At 37.9% G+C, this 19,062-nt stretch overlaps 1 long non-coding RNA gene across 2 annotated transcripts in view; it reads left to right on the top strand.

The window, feature by feature from the left end:
* Positions 1-556: 556 nt before the first annotated feature.
* LOC309883244 overlaps positions 557-19,062 on the top strand; it is a 33,110-nt gene continuing 14,604 nt past the window's right edge. The window contains exons 1-2 of one of the 2 annotated variants that reach the window (XR_014318423.1): positions 557-958; positions 2,679-2,764. This is a non-coding gene — a long non-coding RNA (uncharacterized lncRNA). Of the gene's footprint in view, positions 1,171-2,678; positions 2,765-19,062 lie in introns of both variants that reach the window. The other variant, XR_014318424.1, reaches the window with a different exon arrangement.

Below are 19,062 nucleotides of genomic sequence, written 5' to 3'. Positions count from 1 at the left end.
GGGGGAGCCCGGAGGCCCGCGGGGGTGGGTCTTGGGCCGGAGGAGCCGGCGCTGATTGGGTGGCGGGGTGCTGAGTGGCGGGGCGGTAGCCAATCCGCGCCTCACACACACAGCGCCGGGAGGGCGGGGGCGAGGCGCTGCGTGGAGTCGGCGGCGCGAGTAACACGCAAGGCGGCGCGCGGGGCGGGGAGCTCGGACATGATTGGCAGCCCCCCCGCCCAATCAGCGCCGCGCGGCGAGAGCGAGCGGCTGACGTCGCCGTCCCCCTCCCCCGGCTCCTTTTTAACACCCTCCCGCCCCCTCCGGGCGGCTGGCGCTGATTGGCCGGAGGGCGCGGAGTGGGCGGGGCGAGCGGGCGGGAGGGGGCTCCGGGGACGTAAACAAGGCGGCAGCGGGCGGGCGGCCGTTGGGGTGCGCGGCAGCCGTTGGTCTTTTGCGCACGGCCCAGCTCCCCTCCGGCGCTCGGCGGGCCCAGGGACCCCCTCCCCCCCCCCCCCCCAAGCCACCCTCCAGTCCCGGGGTGGGGGTGCGCTGTGCTGCGGGCTGAGGGCCGCTGTGTGAGGAGCGAGGAGCAAAACCCTCTCATTTTGCGGTCACACCGCGAACGGACGCTGGCGTGCCGTTAAATTGTCTCCCCGATGAAGTGTTCGCTCCCTCCCCATACAGCGCCCTGCCCTCCGCCGCCGCCCCTGCAGTGTCCCCGGGAGCCCGGCGCTGCCCCGACCCTGCCCCAGCTCCTGCCCCGAGCGCTGCACCCCCCGGGGCTTCGCCTTAATAAAAGTCCCCGCAGCACAGCCGGGTTTAACTGGAGGCAGGGCGCTGTGTGTGTCAGTAACGTACGTGTAAAAGTGCTGGTTTTTTTCCGCAGTCCAACTGCAGAGATCGTTCCCCCAGCCAGGACCCCTGGCCACACGTCTCTGCCCGCTCTCCCTGTCAGTCACTGGCCGCGATGTGCTCGGTGAGCTTTCAAGACTTCTTTGTCTGCTTCACCTATGATTCATTACCGAGATGACAACTCGAACCAATTCTTGACACCAACTTCCACCACCCACTTGTTAAATTTTTGGATAAGTAGCTCAGTGTTTTCTTTCATTCTGCCTCTCAGATGTGGGAGAAGATATTTTTTGGAGTCTCCAGCAGCTCGGTTTGGGAGCTGGCATGCCAAATCTTGTACTTGCTGTATTGATAGCTAATGTCTCATCATTTCTTTGTACTTCTCTGTCGGTTCACCGTCTGCTTATCGTGTTTAAACAGCAATCGCTTTTGTTGTGTATTCTTACAGCACCTAACACAATGTGTTCTTGTCCATGATTACAGCTCCTAAGTGTTATGGCAATACAGTGAATGAGTTGTAGTTCCAGAAATGTAATTATTCACAAAGCAAGTATTATAGACACTAACAAAAGGAGATTTTTTTTTTTTTTAATCAAACGGGTTAGCATGAAAAAAATACATCTCAACACGCAAATAACATTGATTCTGTCATGTGGTGGTATCACGTAATCAGTGTACATTTATATTCCTTTATATCATTGATAGCCTCTGACAGGACTAGGCTAGACTAAATTAGAATATTTTTTTGTTCTTAGTACCTCAGTTGAGTGGATTTGAGATTGCTTGGGTGTTTCCGTGTATTGTTTGGATTTCTTTCTGTACTTCTACATGAAAATTCAAATTGGTATTAAAGTTTTAAATAAATTAAACCCTCAAAACTGTAAAGCAAGATGAACTGTGTTCATTTCATGCTTATTCCAGCTGGTTGCTGAAGGATATGTGTGGGTGGAAGAAAGGAAACGATTTAAAAGAAGGGGCTTTGGTTTTCTATTTTGTTTATGGTGGTTCTTTGTTGGTTTTTTTAGTCATCAACCTCTGGGCTTGCTTGACAGTAACTATGAATAAGCCTGCCTTTGGATGTAAAAAGAAATGCATCAGTGTTTTCTGGTCTTTTTAAAAGTCTTTTGCTCCTGCATTGCACTTGCAAGGTTTTTGCTGGGGATTTGAGAAAGTGATACATGCATAGCTCAGTCATGTAGAATTTGGGGCCAGGAGGGAGTCACGTGTGATCACCGACAGGTAGCTGTGAAAAACAGAGCTGATAGATGTTTCTTACAGGCTTTCTCTGTGTTAAAAGGAGTGCTTAGCCCTCCTCAAAATTTAAGTTATTCAAATTTTTCTATGTGACTATTGAGAAATACTTCCCCAAACCGCAAACTAATCTTTAGTTTGCATATGCTTTCCCAACTTCCATTATTAGGAAGAATAGAAAATTTGTTTACTTAATTTTCAAATAAATTTTTAGAGTCCTTGATGCAGTTATTGGATCAAAGTTACTGATTTTCTGTAGCAATTATTTTTTATTTTTGCAGTTCAGGAAATAAGAGAGAATACCTGTTAGTAGATGATACGCTTGCATTACTGAAGTAGTTTTCTAGAAATGGGATATGATCTAACTTACTACCTTTTATGTCACAAACTGTCGTAACTTCCACACAATTTTTGTAGGCTACCATCTCACTGTACCTCTGGCTCCTGGTCTAGCACATAGTTGCAGTTTACTCCGTAAAGCCAGTGCCCTACTGTTATACGAAGTCAGTTTTATATTCTTCAGTTTTACTTAAAGACAGCAGCCTAGCCTTAGTATCAAATGCTTCCTTAACTGTGGTTGCATTGTCTTGCAGCAATTGTAAAGGGAAATCAAGATCCCCTCTTCGTGTCTCTTGATCTTTCACCAGACTAGAAGAACCTGTAGTTCCTAAAGCTGGAGGTATGTTTGCTTTGTGTTTCATTTATTTGCTGTTTCTACCCTTCCAAGTGCCTGCCTGAAGCAGGCACTGTAAAAGACCAGAAGTTTGGAACCATTTCATTGTAGTTTCCACAATTTGCTAAAACGTCTGTAATGTGAAGTAATTAAGGGATTGGTAGTTTTACTGTTGAGCCAAACGGAGGGCCATATGTCATCTGCTGCAGAAATACTGAGAGACAAATAATGGGTTCCTGTTGGTGTCACCTACAATTCCCCAAAGAGCAATGTTGTTGATGCAGAAAGGTAAATGGTTTTTCACACAATGTTACAAGATTTAATGCTCATTACTTCTAGTTATCACCAGCCTATGTTATGCCCATCTTCAGTTGCACCTGCTATTATTCTGCTCAGGTAAGAACCTGATAAACAGCAAAAAAGTAATGTTTGGGTTTTTTTGATCAGTAAAACACAAACCTAGCTCAGTCTTGTATGTGATGTATAAAAAGGAAAGGGAATCTCGTTTACCTCTCAGAGTAAATTTAGAGTAAAAAAGTAAATTTAGAGTAAAAATAGTGCAGGTGTATTTGTCAGTTCTTTGTAACAAAGGATGTTGAGTGAATGCTAAGCTTTCAGTTTTGTGTTAAGACTATTTCGCTAACTGTGGATTTGTATACATTCCCAACATTTCATTTTTTTGTGTTTTTTTTTTTTTTTTTTTAACTAAGTTCACAAAATAAATTATTGTAGTTTTTGTTGCAAGTAAGTATTTCTGTCTCAGACTTTTCCCGTAGAAGTCTTATTTTCTCATTACATCTCCTGTGTAGCCTACTCCATTGACATCTTAGCAATTCTGTTCTCAGTATGGGCATGCTGTGATCAGGCAATGTAAGCTCAGAAATGGGAAAGGGATAATGGTTTTAAATTAATCAATCATAGCTAGGTTATTCTGCAAACAGGACGACTTTCCCATTCACTGTATGTCTGTCAGTGGAATGAGAAAATGAAATGATTATGACATTACTTAAGATCCAGAGGACAAAAACACTTTCTGTTAAAGGAATTCAAAGCTTTCTAAGGTTTCTTGTAAGTGTGCCCCATGTCCTTGGCTAAATCTCTCCATCTACCTTGGTCTTTAATTCTTCAGTCATTAAATGGAAATGATAATTCCTCCCTTTTTCTTAGAAGAGTGATTTTGGAGATAAAATCTGTTAATGACTGAGAACCTCAGGTGTTGTGGTATCAAGGGCTATATGAAAATAATTGTAAAGCCAACCCGAGGGCTTCCTTTATCTTTACAAATGCACAGAATCCACTGTGTCGCGTCCCCTAAATGTGCATTTTCCAATCGTAAGCTACATGACCTCCTATTTCTCTCATCCAGCTCTTCCTTGCTGTGCATAAGTAAGATACCTGAACCTCACAGCGTTTGTTATGATGCTTGTTTATGAAAATGTATAAATTTGAATTTAAGATTTTTAGGCACAAAGATTAAAGGCAGACATATTAAAGAGTTGCCCAATCTAATTTAGAGGGAGCTGTGGGTGCTCAGCACCTCTCTGATAATGAAGATCCGGTTGTTTACTTGTTCCATTCTACTCCTTTCACCATCTATCTAATCCTATCGCGTAATTGTCTACAGAAAATGCTCAGACGCTTGGTTTCTTTACTGTTTTGTATAATTGGGGATAGTGTCACCATGCAGTGAAAAGAACCACAGAATGCTGTTTTTCAAAGGCATATGCTCAAAGTTGCAAAACGTTTTCTCACTGGATCAGGAATGAATAGTAAGATTATTCTGCTTATTTGTTTTGCTATTTATGGGTAGTTGCTACTTGCTGTTTTGGTTATATAGTGATGATAGCTTTGAGATTATGTGGAATGTTATGCAACTGCTGTAGTGAAAGACACAGATTTCTTATGTGATACAGAATTCTTGGCTGTATGTCCAGGTCAGTAAGATGTGGAAAATACTTAAGCAACCAGAATTTACTCACTGAATTCACAGATTGTCTGCGGAGAACAGCAGGTTGGAACAGAAATTTTAAGACACCTATTTATATAACTAGAAATAGAAAGTGGTGTAATTAGTGCCAGTTTTTAAGCTAATGAGCAGTCAAGACTGTTTTGATAAAGGAAAAGCATTTATTCCCCGGAGTGAGTACAAATGACCCTTTCCTTTTAGTTTCTTTGCTAGTGCATTAGATCTACTGAAAAGATGTTACATATTGGTTAGACAGCATGTCTTTAATTTTGACTTTAAAAAATGATTAGTGGGAGTTTAAATACATGGCCTCTAGACAGTTTATAAATGAGAAATGTCAGTGTTGTGCTGGATGATAAAAACCTTTGTAACTCTTGTAACAAACTTTGTAAAAATGCTTCAAGTTAAAAAAAAATATGGATCTATTTGCCTCTCAAATTCATTTTTTTGACATGTGAAGATATGAAGTTGCAAATAATTTCTTTATTTCTTTCCTGATGTAAGTCATTTAGCAAGTAAAGGTAAAAAACAGAAGTTTGCAAACATGTTTGTGTTTGATACATTTACTTTTTCTGATGATGGCTTCAGTCCTGCAGAGTCAATACTTGCATACCAGTGAGTCAAATCGTTTTTAACCTGTTTTTAACCTTCAGCAATATCTGAGGAAATGAGTGTGTGCTTGTCTTAACAACAGCCACACTTAAAGTGGCCATTCCTTATGCAATTTTTGTGTTTTCGCTTTCATTTAGCTTCTACACTTCTCTTTATTTTCTAATTGACAGAAAATGTCCTTTCTTCTTGGTACAAGAGAAGAAAAATAAATCTATTCTGCATGTTAAGATGTAGGATTTTGGGTCATCAAAATAATTTCTGGGGATTTTGTTAGTACAGTCGTGTTTTGTAATAGAGCAACAAGTGACCACCTGAACTTAAGAAAAGTATTTATCAGAAGAGAAAAGATCATCTAACCTAAGTGAAAATACTTTAGAGAGGGAATCCTGGCACTTGAAATCCTTTCCCATGCAGAAGCTAGTACTCCCACCTGTTTGTGTTCTTCAGCTGGGCCTGAATGTCCTGTTGGAAAAGTGGGGCTGATATTTTTCCTGCATGGTATCTTTGACCAACAGCTCAGAAATGCCTCCTCTTCTCATCAAGAGGCAGCATAATTGGCTTCTAACGATACCAGACCTGCTGTCAGAAAGAAATGTTTTAACTTCACTATTGTCAGTATTTTTTAACACACGTGGCCAATTTCCATTGCAGAATAAGTGTTAGCTTAGAGCGATGTTTAGTCCGCTTCAGACTATAAATAATGCATGCTAACTGCAGTAGGCAGAGCATGGAAAAGTCTGAGTGAAAGTGCCTTTGCTCCTCACTGTGTGAAGCCATTTTTACACGCTCTCAGGAGAGGATGATGGTGGTTTTGCATGTGATTCTCTGGCACACTGTTACCTGACCACAAGTAGCACACGTACAATGGCAAAGGCATGTTTTATTGTCTCTCTGCTCTCTTGAACAGGGTGTTAATAAGTCACTCTACTCCATAAGTGTTGCTTTTCTAAAATGCAATGCCCTCCGTGCCTGAAGAAGTAAACTAATCGTGTAGAGCTCTGCAGGAAAACATAGGGTAATGTAAAGAACAGAGCTCCTGTCTGTCAAGGTTGCAAAAGTGTTATGTGCATCAGCATTTTAAGACTAGGAGTTGACTTTGGAAGAGGACAGTCTTGGTGCATGTGAGCTGAATTCCTTTCTGATTAATTTAACCAAAAGATCTGTTCCAGGAGTACAACTCTGGTGTATCTACATTGTTGTATTAGAAGTGAACTTTAATTTCTCATTCGTCCCTAATCACCTTGCTTTGATTTGCACTGTGGAACAGTCTCAGAGTGCACAAACTAAATTCCTTTCAGATGAAATTAGACCAAAAGCTGTGGTAGAGTAGCGTGGCTAATGCATTGCATGCTAACAGCTTAGCTGTTCGTTGAGCCAGCCTAGAACTGCTGTCAGGTAAACTGCCAAATGCACGTAGAGTGGACATCAAGTCTTCAACACTGACTTGGCTCTCCAGATCTACCGTACTTGTCTGGAGTTCTTGTTAGACAGAACAATGTAGACATGGCCTTAATGCTCTCCAGCTGCTAACGAGTCCATCTGTAGCACCAAATTACAGTTGGTGTAAAGTAAAACTGTGGAAGCGCACACAGCATGAACTTCGTGACCTCAGTACAGTATCTTCTTGTGCTGTACTGCACTGCTTGATAACACAGCTAGCAAGTTTAAGACTAGCAAGTAGCCTCAACAGGAGTAATATGGAGTAAACAAGGCAAATCAAATTTGTGGTGTGTCTTCTCTATAATCCACTGAAATAAAACCTTGCTATGGAAAAGCTGAAACCTTGCTCTGCAATGTCCCTTGTCAGAGGAACATTCAGTTTGGGGAACAGATTAATTTTAGTGATCCCTAAACTGTCATATGCGTTGGGTACCTCAAGAAATGTTTTTCAAAAATATTTCAATGAGGTCATCTAAAAATGTAGAAGTTTTTGTTAATATTTCCAGGGTTCTACTGAATTTCAAGAATTTAAAGGAAAAAAAAAATATAGATGAAGACAGTCAAGGCAGCTTTGCCTGGTTATGGAACTTCTTGGTTAAAGTACTGCTTGAATTTGTAAATATGAGATGTTTCAGTACTTGAGAGCTTCAAATAAGGTTACATTGTGCCAAGAGGAAAACTACGTCATAGCAGTGCAGTACAGCTGCAGGAGGCATTTTTCAGTGTAACAGAACTGATAGAAAAATTCCAAGTGTTCATAAAGCACTGGATGTTGATCAGAAGGGCCCAGTCTTGTTTTCAGTTGAGCCAACGTGAACGTCCCCTGAAGTGGGAACAGGATGAAAGCCCCCCAGGCACCAGACTTAGTGCCTTCTGATCATCAGCACTGTCTTCTGCACTGTATATTAGCATTAACTCTGTACAATATTGTGTTAATTTGCTATTGCAGGATGCTTCCAATGTTGTTTCAAATAGGTTGTTGGGAATTATTCCTTCATTTAGGCTGTTTTTGTGTCATGTCCTGCAACTGAGTAATAGCTGACATCTATTTGTAGTCCTTGATTACAAAGGCAATTATTTGTAATGCTTAGCATGAGTGATTTAGAAAGCTTAGCAATGCTTTCCCTGTTTAGGGGACTCTTTTAGTAGAACAAAGACACATTGTGGTGCTGTTAAAGAAGGATGTTTTCAATCTCTCTACTTGCCATAAAGAAACATATTTACAAGTATAACCTTTTACAATATAAACTAGATTGATTATGATCTTCCCTCTAACATAGGTTTTAAAAGTTAATTGCTATTAATACCGTAAGTTACTGTCCTATTTTGCATGTATTTCATATGAATTAGTTTTGTTTTTATAGAAATTACTTGTTAATTTTTAGTAAATGATTTCCTTCCCTGTAGCTTTAAAAGGTAAAATAGTAAAGCTGCTAAAATGGTAATTCACAGTGAAGTTGTGTATTCACAATTCTTACTAGTGCTTATTTGATGACTACTTGATATAAAATCTCTGTAAACTTTAGGTAACAAGTCTCAGCTTTCCATATATATGATGGAGATATATATATATATATATATATATGCTATGTAATTATCTCAGCTGTGCAGCAGGACATTTTAAGAAACACTAAACATGCTTTTTTGCTGTTTCAGTAGCAGTAGGCGGTCATGCTTTTTTTGCTAATATAGAATATATTAGTCGTGCTAAATTACTGCAAAGTGAAGCAATAGTGAGTAGAAAATCATGTGTTGGTGCCCCTCGCAAAGTTAGTGCTTTTGATCTCCTTGACACATGTCAGAATTTAGGATAAGATGGAAGCCTTGCTTGTAGTTCTAAGTATGGGACAGAACAGCTTTACCACTTCAGAAGGAGCTCAAAAAGAAATTATGACTCAGAGACAGCCCTCTGAATCATATTTCCCCTGAGCTGTAGCATTGCACAAGTGGGGAGTATGCTGTCGGCCCTCTGCCAGACGAAGCATATTCCCTCTCCCATGGCCAGCCAGCTCTGTTTGCTGACATGAGAGGAAAGTGATGGGTATGTTTACTTCCGACCCCGTTTCCTTCAGCTTCTGTACTTGCTTATGGAAGAAAACAATGTCTCTTTGAGGCTTGCTTGTTAAGGCAGTGCCCACAGTAGGGCTTTTAGGAGAGGTGGCATGATGGCACAGGCCTTACAACTTCGTAAAGAACTTTGCTAGCAACCCAGTACCTGGTGTATTAGGTAGTTGTGTTGCTGCGTGTTTGTTGGTTGGCACTGTATTCTCTTGCCAAGTCTGAAACTAGTTCTTGTTCCTTGGGCACTCGCTTGTCATCCCAAACAAATGGAAAGCCAATATGTGGCATTGAGGGAGTCTATCAGCAACAATGACATAGCATTAAAGTACTGTATGAGTCTGATCTCAGGCAGATCTGGCAAGACTAATAATCAGCAAGGAAAATACGATTAAACAAAGCTGAGGTTTTGGTATTAATGTACAAAAAAGGAATTTTAGTCACATGTAAACCAACAAAAATAAATATTTCCTGTATGTTGAATTTAATAATTTAGTAATAGAATAGAAGAACAAAAAAAATCTGATCACCTAATTAAACTCTGCAATGACTTTTAACAGATTCCATCACCAGATTTTGTAGATGAACAGTGATTTATATCAGTGTAATAATCTATAACAGTGTAAAATTTATAACAGTGTAAATCAGGGTTAAAGTGTTCATTTATTAGTATTAGATCACCTAGCAATGCAGAGGTCCATTGTTCTTAATGGCTAAAGAGGTTAACGATTCTGGTAACCTACTTAGAATCAAGCATTTAGAATTTTAATTTGCTAGCAACAGTAATTATATGTAAAGCCTGCCACTGAGTAGTATTTATTTTCTTACCCCATTAATGAAGGAGGAAAATCTAAGTAGGATAGCATATATTGAAATTATTCATTTCAATAATAGTTACCTATACTTTTACATTTATAATGAATGTTAAGAAAATTTTACCAAAACTGTATATTCAAGGGGCAAATTATGCACCCCTCAGTGCACAAGGAAATATCAATTTGTCGAGTTTAGCCTCTAGGACTGCCGGGGTAAGTAGGTACAATCCATTTTTTGAGAATGTAACTTGGAATTCCATCCTGCATGATCCTTATAACCACCCTCGTTCTTCAGAAGGAGCTTTGCAGATTCACAAGTAATTTTCACAAAACCTGAAAATCATTACAAAAGAAAAGAGATGATGATAAAGCCAGAAAAAAAAATAATGTTACAATGTACTGTAACAACAGGAGATTGTCACTGAATATTTGCTCCTGAAATTCTTTTGTCAGGGCCATTCTGTTGTTATTGCTAATCTTTTCTGCTTGTCAAGTTCTACTTTACATCACTGTGAAAAATGAAGAATAGATTGAGTAATAAATTATTATTATCACAATTATCACAATTGTGATGTGCCTCTGTTTTTAAGAACCTAACAGTCACTCTGAAAGATACACCAGTATGATAAAACTAATAATCCTCATCTCAACTGTCTTTGGTTGGCATACCATGTGGCCAGCGAACAACTGCCAGCCTGCTTGACTTTCATGCTATTATTCATAGTTTTATGAAATTCTAAGAAGAGGTGTTTTCTAAAATTCCTTTTCAAGTAATTGTGACGTCTGCAATATGATTTGTATTATGCTTGTTTTTAACACATCAGTACACATTAACTCAGCACTTCTGGTGCTGATGCATTTTGAAGAATAGGGTGATTTTTCTGTATACTCACAGCTTGATTTATTTTTATTAAAAAATAAATGAGAGAGTAGGGGGAGAGGATGAAGTGTGCGTAAGTACATTGTATCAGTGCAAAATCAATCACCTGATGCCTTTCAAAGCTTCCCTTCCTACTGTTCTTTCAGTAATGGGATATTCTGTTGCTTAATCTTGTTGGCAGTTTAGTGTTATTTCTGTGTATATTTATACAATATGCAACATAATGACATTTAATACAGGGCCAATGGGTCTCTAAATCATCTTCTATATTTCATCCTAGATTAGCAAAGGCTTACCTGTTTTTTTGTTTTGTTTTGTTTTGTTTTGTTTTCCAACAGCATTTGATATATTTTGAAATAAAGTAACTCTCCAAAATTCCTATCCTAGAACTCCTGTTGATAAAGTGTACAGGAGAGCATTTCTATCACTCCATTTCACAGCAATATATTTCTCATCTCCAGGCAGTTTGTAAAGGAATGGTCTTCAGAAGACTTCAAAATCTTACCCAACATTCTTCTATTGCTTCTTAAATCATATTCTGAGTGTTTGTTTTCCAAGTTTCAATTATTTTTGAATCTTACAGAGTGAACCTGACATTGTATTACAGTCCCTTCAGCGTAAAAGCATTGTATGATGTAATGAAAGTATTTCATACAGTCTTACAAATAAGTATGTCCCAAATACGTTTATAGAATTTATGACTTAAGATGTCATTGTTAAACTGTGATAGCTGTGATATATGAAAGCATTTATATTATTATTTGTGATTTAGATGGGAAGACATAGAAAAAATTCAAGGATACACATGTTAATGACACAAATGAGTTTAAAGAATGAACAAGTGCAACAGATGTTTATTCTTATTTATATATTTAAGTGTCTATTGATAAATAAGTCAGAATATGAACAGGTGACGGGTAAAGATGTAGCAGAAGTCATATTTGTAGTGACTAGGCATTTGAGGGGTGTTATCCTTAATGCTTTCTTTAGAAAACAAATGAAATAAAAATAAATGGCCATAACACTCCTCAGGAAAATAACTTAATGAGACTAATATTTTAAGTTGAATCAAGACATAAACACTTGCACATTCTTTAACATGCTAAAAATGCTTAGTGAGACAGCAGAATGTGTCAAACGGTCTGGTGAAGAATAAGGAGGGCCCTTGTGAAAAGATATCTAACATACTGTTAGGAAAGGGGAGCAAATTCAGTCCTCACAAAATGGCCTTAGGAAAAACAACACTCGTTTGCTATAACTTATAAGTGGATTGGGTCGTTATCCTTCTCCTTCCTACCCTAGAGTTCAGTACTTTTAGCGTTCATGTTATATGCTGCTTTGTTGATTCACGTAATAGCATTAATACAGCTGTGTAATTCAGAGAAATCTGATCGTTTCTTCAAAGACGTTTCTTATGTTTTTTTCCCCTAGAAAGCATAAGGATTATACTGTTGTCTAGACACACCATTTGGACTACCGTACTTTCTATTGAAAATAGAAAACGGTGTTTGCATGTGTAGATGTAAACCTATACAATAGCAATACACTTCTCACTCCATGTTGCAAATACACCTCTGAGTTTTGACATAGCACATAAATGCTATGAATTGTAGTTAGATGATATAGTGTACAGACTAAATAGCGTACCTTGTCAACCCCAGTCATAAAATCAACAATACAGATTACAGTCATATATTCACAGTCTTAAATATACAATACATATATATGTACATTGAGGAAAAGAAAAAACACAGCCCAGACAATAAATGAAAAACAGGTCTATACAAGTGAGTCACTTGTTTAGAAGCAAGATACACTAACTCGATTTCTACAATCAAGTAAAGCGGCTGAATTATTTGTGTGAACCTCGATCTCTGTTTTGCTAAAAGCTTCTTATACCACAGTGTAAAAAACAGACATATTTCCAACAATTGAAAGTACAAAAATAATTAAATATTTTAGTGTCTAAATTTGTAATCCTTGAACGAGTTAATGATTTAAGAGCACAGCTCAAACAATTGTTTACTATACTTAGTGTTAGCATTCTGAGTTTAATACACTAAAGTTTCTCCTTGTCTAAGAGAAAACATGTAAATCAACATTCATACTGTTATCAATTCTCTCATTCTAAAAGGCAGTTCTTATTTGGGGATATCAGAGAAGTGAGACCTAGCCAGTTATTTGTTCAGATACACAAAGATTGTTTTTCTTTCAGAAATTTGCACTGAGGTTACCTGCACCATCTGAAGCTGTACCCAGGTACTCTATACACACAATTTGAAGCTGACTCAGAGCAGCTCACTGCAAAAAACAAAGTGACTAATCTCTTTGTAGTGCTGAGGCTTTGCAACTTTTCTCTGAGTCATCAGGACAACTCAAAGTGACTAGACTTAGTACAGAAATAAACAGATTTAAACAGAGCACTTGGTTTCAAAACAAACAGATTGTTTCTGCTCCTCCTGTCAGAATGACCTTGGTAATGCTATTTAACATCCAAGTGTTGCTGATATGCAAGGTAGTTTAAAATCCCTAGAACGCAATCAAAGTATAATCTTAGAAGTTAAGGGAAAAAATGAAGAAGTAAAGAATGAAATGAAGGCAAAACTTTCCTTGTCCATTTAGAAACATATAAAGAGGAGGAGCAATCAGTTGTCCAAAGGCAAGATTGCAACTGAAAAAGTAAAACTAGAACTGATGGTATTAGGATGTGGAAGGGAAAGGTAAGGAAGATATTTAGTGATTTGCCTATTTTTGATGTACTTTAGCCACCTTTAATTAGTTCTTCACGTTCTCAAAGATCAAATAGATAGCTAAACTAACCTTCAGCAACGTTAATCCTACTTTATTCACCAAATATCTCTCTGTTAAAACTGTAAGTTCCTCTGTCTTTATGCTGATATCTAAAGTGTAAATATTAATACAAGTTGAGCTGGAATTTCTTCTGAAATAGATGACTGGTTGCTTCTGTCACCTCCACGTTAGAGATGCAGACCGCGCTGTTGGTGGAACTAGTGTAAATTTCAAGAAGCAAACCTGAAGTTAATGATCTGCAAATAAATATGGAAATTTAATAGTTACTCCAAACTACTTTTCTATAACTATGAGAAGTATTTGGCCCTGTATATTTATTTCAAGATCATAATAAATATTATAACCATTTTGAAATCTTTACTAGCATGGGTCTGGGCATGTCTGTGCAGACAAACCTGGGGTTTTATGCCTGTAGTCCGAGATAGCCAGCTACGATCTTGCTGTGACTCAGAAACTGTACAAGTGCATTGATGTGCACAGAGCTAATGAACCTGATGGGGTGTCCAAAACCCGTGCAAGTATGTTACCATGATTGCGTGCCCAGACTGAGAAGTCCAACTATTCCACAAGGCTAGTTAGCTTAGGCAGTTTTTATGTCCAGAGTTGGTTTCCCTCAGCATAACCTGCATGCAGTGTGAGTTCCCGTCTGCCAACACGTGTTAGCAATGCCCAGTATCCACGTGCAGAGCATCTTCGCTAGGGAACAAATATTCCAGAACGGAAAAGGCACTTAATATAGTATTTATAACAATAAATTATGAGTATCTAAATCTATCAGATTTAGTCAATAAATAATCAGGAGCAGTACAGAATGTATTATAAGACTTGAGGTAATAATTTGGTTTATTACACATTTACTACTACATTGCTGTAATTAAAATATATATAACAAAAAGATTTTTATAAAAGTTGTACCTCAGTATCTCATTTAATGTAGATTACAAATACAGTAATAGAGAAAAGAGAAAATCTAACAAAACTGTAGAAATGAGCAATGTTGAATGTCTTTTTATTTGAGTCACAAAATCAGCAAGAGGTAACATGTTAATCACTTTAACATTAAGAAAGCCAATAAGCATGTTAGTTTAGCTGCTTTTGTGCTTGAGGTAGGATCATGTAATATCTCAGAAACTAAACAAAGTTGGGCCTCGTCTGTACTTGAATGGGAGATGTGTGAGAAAAATTCATCGTATTACAAGAAAGGATGTCAGTGGTTTAATAGGTTTCATCATTATAGCTGAGTCAGTACTGAAGTCATGCCTGCTATGGTGTTAAGGAAACATTCTACTGTTGGAATTGGATGCCAGATTCACTTGGTGGTTAGGCTTAAATTGGGATCTACAGCTTGTAGCATTACATTTAGGAAGGCATTTTGTCTTGAGTTTACAACGATCCTAATGATCAGGATCCTGATGATGACAATGAAAAGTGTGCAAACTTTGACAATGTTTATAGTATTAAAATAACATAAATATACTTCAGTTATTAATTGCTCAAGAGCTTTTTTGTCTTCAGCATAAGTCAGGAGGAAGATGCAATCATCATTACAGTTTCTCTTTCTTATTTCTTTGTTCCTCCCATGTTTTATGCATGAAAAATAAAAATTAAGAGAAAAATAATGAAAGGAAAAACAAAAGAAAAAGTACATGTTTATTTACATTACTGTGAGGGTGGTGAGGCACTGAACAGGCTGCCCAGAGCAGCTGGTGCTGCCCCATCCCTGGCAGTGCCCAAGGCCAGGCGGGATGGGGTTTTGGGCAGCCTGGGCTGGTGGGGGGGGGTCCCAGCCCATGGCAGGGGGGTTGGAATTAGATGGGTATTAAGGTCCCTTCCAACCCAAACCATTCTATGATTGTATTGTCTGCACAAAACAAATATATATATATATAACTTTATATATAAATATACAGATAATACTTTAAATTAACTGAGTATTAGGAAGAGTAGAAAAAAGAGAAATGAAGATAAAAGGACAAAATATATTAATGGCAGAGCTAAAGAAAATTTAGTGACATTTGAACAGAGTCAATCCCAAAAACGTTTGAAATTTGCTAGTATACAGGGATAGTAAAATAACACAAAAAAAGATAGACCTCTTCGTGGTGGGTATAGTCAGTCACTCACTTTTGGAATTGCAGTTTTTCTGAAATAAAACTTGCTCCAAGTCTGAGAATTAGAATATGATGTAAGATTCGACTTTGTGAAGTTCCAGAACCACATTGTAGTCCAGTCTGTTTTCATTAGATTTCATTAGATTTTTATTTTTCTTTCAAAGCTTTTTGAAAGACAGGGGATTTAATTTCTGTTGATAGTTAGCTGTCACTGATCTAGCTATCAACCTAATCTTTCAAACAAAAAAAGGCAGTGACAAAGTTGAGAACATAAATGTCTTCAAATAACATTGAGATTGCTGAAGATAAAAAGGAAAGGAAATTTCTGAAACTTCAGAAAATAATAATTACTTTATTACCTTAAATAACAAATCTCCTCTATTTCTGTTTATTTTGCTCCTGTTGATCAAGTCAGAAATCCTTTAGATTCATCTAAGAAACTCCTGTTCCTTCTGGGTGCAGAATGGAGTCTTCCACTGTTGAAGCACTGTTCTGTCTTGAATTATCATTCCCTTTACAGGAATCAACTCAGATTCCTGAAAGAAGAGATCATTATTATACCTTTAGAGATAATACTATTTGCAGCCTCTACACAGCGTTTGCTATAATATCTGCTGTATTTCCTGTTAATGTAACAGTGTATAATTAACCATTTGTGAAGTTGTTACAATTTTGCTCCTTTGAAGTTGTTAATGGATAATGAAGGCACGTTTTCAGTCTCTGCTAGAGCAAATGCCTCACTGTTGCATCCAAGAGACATTTTGCCATCCCAGTCTTTCTTGCTCTAAAAAGCACTCACGTCTGAGAAATTTTACCTTTTATTTACACAAGGTTCAGAATGTCTGTTACCTGGCAAAGCCGTCTCTGTAAATTGACTACGGGTTAATAAACCAGTGTTACTCTTACTAATAGAAGGGCCAAAAGAAACTGTAACGTGTGTACTTGAATTGTCTGCAGATTAGTATGTATGTGCCAAGAAGATTTACATTTTGTTAGTGAAGTTAAATTATCATTTATAAATCTGGAGATTTAAAAAACAGAACAATACTAGTATTTCATAAAATCTTTTGGGAATAGTATGACAAATATATCCGCTGTCAGGTATAATTTCCTGACTCTCTGAGGTGATTTCTGGCAAGATAGTGTAATACGAGGTTTAGAATGGGTTATTGGATTTAATTCATACTTAAATCACCTTAACAGTCTTTGCCTCTGCTTATTTATGTGGAAAAAGAAGTCATATTTTTTGTGAGTTTTTGATCTGTTTCCAATCTTTTAGAGTGAAGGAAGTTACTATATAGCAGAAGAAATGTTACTTTGACTGGGTGGGCTTTATTTGTAGAAAATCCTATTTCTTCTACTTTGTGGAACAGCTGACAGAGATTAGTTTTAAAATGAATACCAGATAATATTCTGCAAAAACATCATGTCATCATAGTTTTTTTTTTTTTTAATAATTATGTGTTACAGTGGTGAATAAGTACAGATAATGAAGGAGATTGCCAAAGGCTGCTTACATTGCACAGGCAAAGCTAAAATACGTGATCAACTGTATCTGTTCTCAAACTTCTTATAAACAAGTATTATGTTTCTTTGCTAAATGTGCATGATTATTTATCCAGTTGTAAATTAAAATACATATTTTTACTAATCAGAAAGTTAATAAAATACTCTTCTTCCTATGTCTTTAACCCATTATAAAATATTGGTACCAGAGCTGCTGCTGAATGAACCAACACTGAGTGGCACAAGCACTGCTATTTTGGGAGTAGGTGCACCCTGAATGTGAGGTTGGGGTAGAGCCATGTATGTGTGTGTGATTGTTAATTTGCCTTCTGCAGACTATGGAAAGAGAACTTGGTAATAATTTTAAGAGCAAAAATGGGGGCAATAATAGTTTTATAATGAGGGCAAAAATAATTTTAAGAGCAAAAGAAGTTGTGCTTTTACTGAAAAAAAGATGCTTACAGTGTGTCAGAGAATACGAGTGTACTTCATTCCCATTTCTCTGAGACAAAATTCTGTTCTAAGCTGCATAGTAATTAGAGCAGCTTCATAGAAAGTTAGCCCTCTTAAGACAGGAAAGGTTTTGCAATTCATACTTTGACTCAACTGCAATATATACATCTTAAAATCTGATATTTCTTTCAGTATATCATCTGCCTTGTGTCTGAACTTTGGTGCTTTTGTGCACATACAGTTCCCCATGCTCTGTCTCAGATCACAGTTGTGCCATGATTTATTAGTTATTCAGAAATATTTCTGGTAATACTGTTTGACAAACTGCAACTAGTTGGGATACCAAAGAATTGAGAGCTGGTAGTATCTGAAGTTGCTTAGCTAAAGCTCAGAAATAGCTTTGCTCATAACTGAAGGACAGGTGACAAAGACTGTAGCTTTCTGATTCAAAGTACAGCAGGGAAAGCCTGCCCTCCTGAACCTGTGATAAGGACTGGATTTTTCACAAGCATCTTTTAAAAGTTTTGTGCACCCATAGGTGTATGCAGCCTGAGTGTGCTTATGTAAATTCTCATGCAAAAACTGGTGTGCTTTATTTCCATACCTGTTGATAAATTTTCAGACTTGCTGTTAAATCTATAGAATGCTAAAACAATCGGTTATGATCTGTCTCCACAAACTGAAATGCATACAAGCAATGCATGAAAAATATGAAGATGAAATCAGTGAAAATGGCATTTTAAACAGGAGTCATATTTAGAATTTAGAAAAAGAAGAGAGAATTTTTGATAAGTAGTCTTCATTTTTCTGTGTTCCCCATGTGTTTAGGATTTCATTTGAAGGAAATGCAGGGTGCTAGAGCATGCCTATACAAGCAGAAGCAAAAGTGCTGAAGATTTAATACATTTCTGTAAATTGTAAAATACCTAGTAGAGCTATTCTTCTGGATTGCCAGAAAGGGCAAGAATTTGGCCCTTTGGCAGTGCCTTCGATGAGAAAGACTCTTCTTGTGTACATTACCTGACCGAGAGGTGGTAGAGTGCACTGGTGAGTCAACACAACTGTTCTGGCTTGTTTTCTAAATATTTGCAAGGAGTTCACAGATTAGCTGACACCCGAGAATGAGACTTCAGAAATTTATTGTTTAAGAGAATCCTTAGCTTTTGACTCACACACAAGAACAAGGTTTTAGAAGAATGACAGAGGGGCACTGAGTTCATGAGTCAATATATTGGGCCAGGCTGCAGCCAGCTGTAGTCACGGAACAACAGTAGTGTGCTCCAGAAGTTCACTGCTTTTTCTATGTAAGATAATTCAGAATTTACAAGAACGATTGAGTATAGGAGCATGATTTCTTGAAAAGAGGAAGGAAAACAAGATGGAAGAAAAGAAAGGAGTTTGTAAGGAAATGTATTAACTTAAAACTGGATGTTTACACCAGTGGAGCTCATTCAGCCTGCCTTTGCCAACTGTGTAACGTATAGATAAAGCCGTAAGAAACATGCTCCAGAGAAGGGAGGTAACAACAGCTGTGATGGGTTTTGCTGCTTCACAACTGGACAGAGGTGACTAAGTTTGCAGCTTGCTCCCAAAACATTCTGGACACCCCTTTAGCAAGAGTACTTGCAACACCTACAGATGTGCTCTCAGCC

Source organism: Aythya marila (assembly GCF_965140915.1).
Source record: "Aythya marila genome assembly, chromosome: 13".
Classification (NCBI taxonomy): domain Eukaryota; kingdom Metazoa; phylum Chordata; class Aves; order Anseriformes; family Anatidae; genus Aythya; species Aythya marila.
The sequence above is the reverse complement of the archived record's forward strand: the minus strand, read 5'-3'. Positions and strand labels throughout refer to the sequence as shown.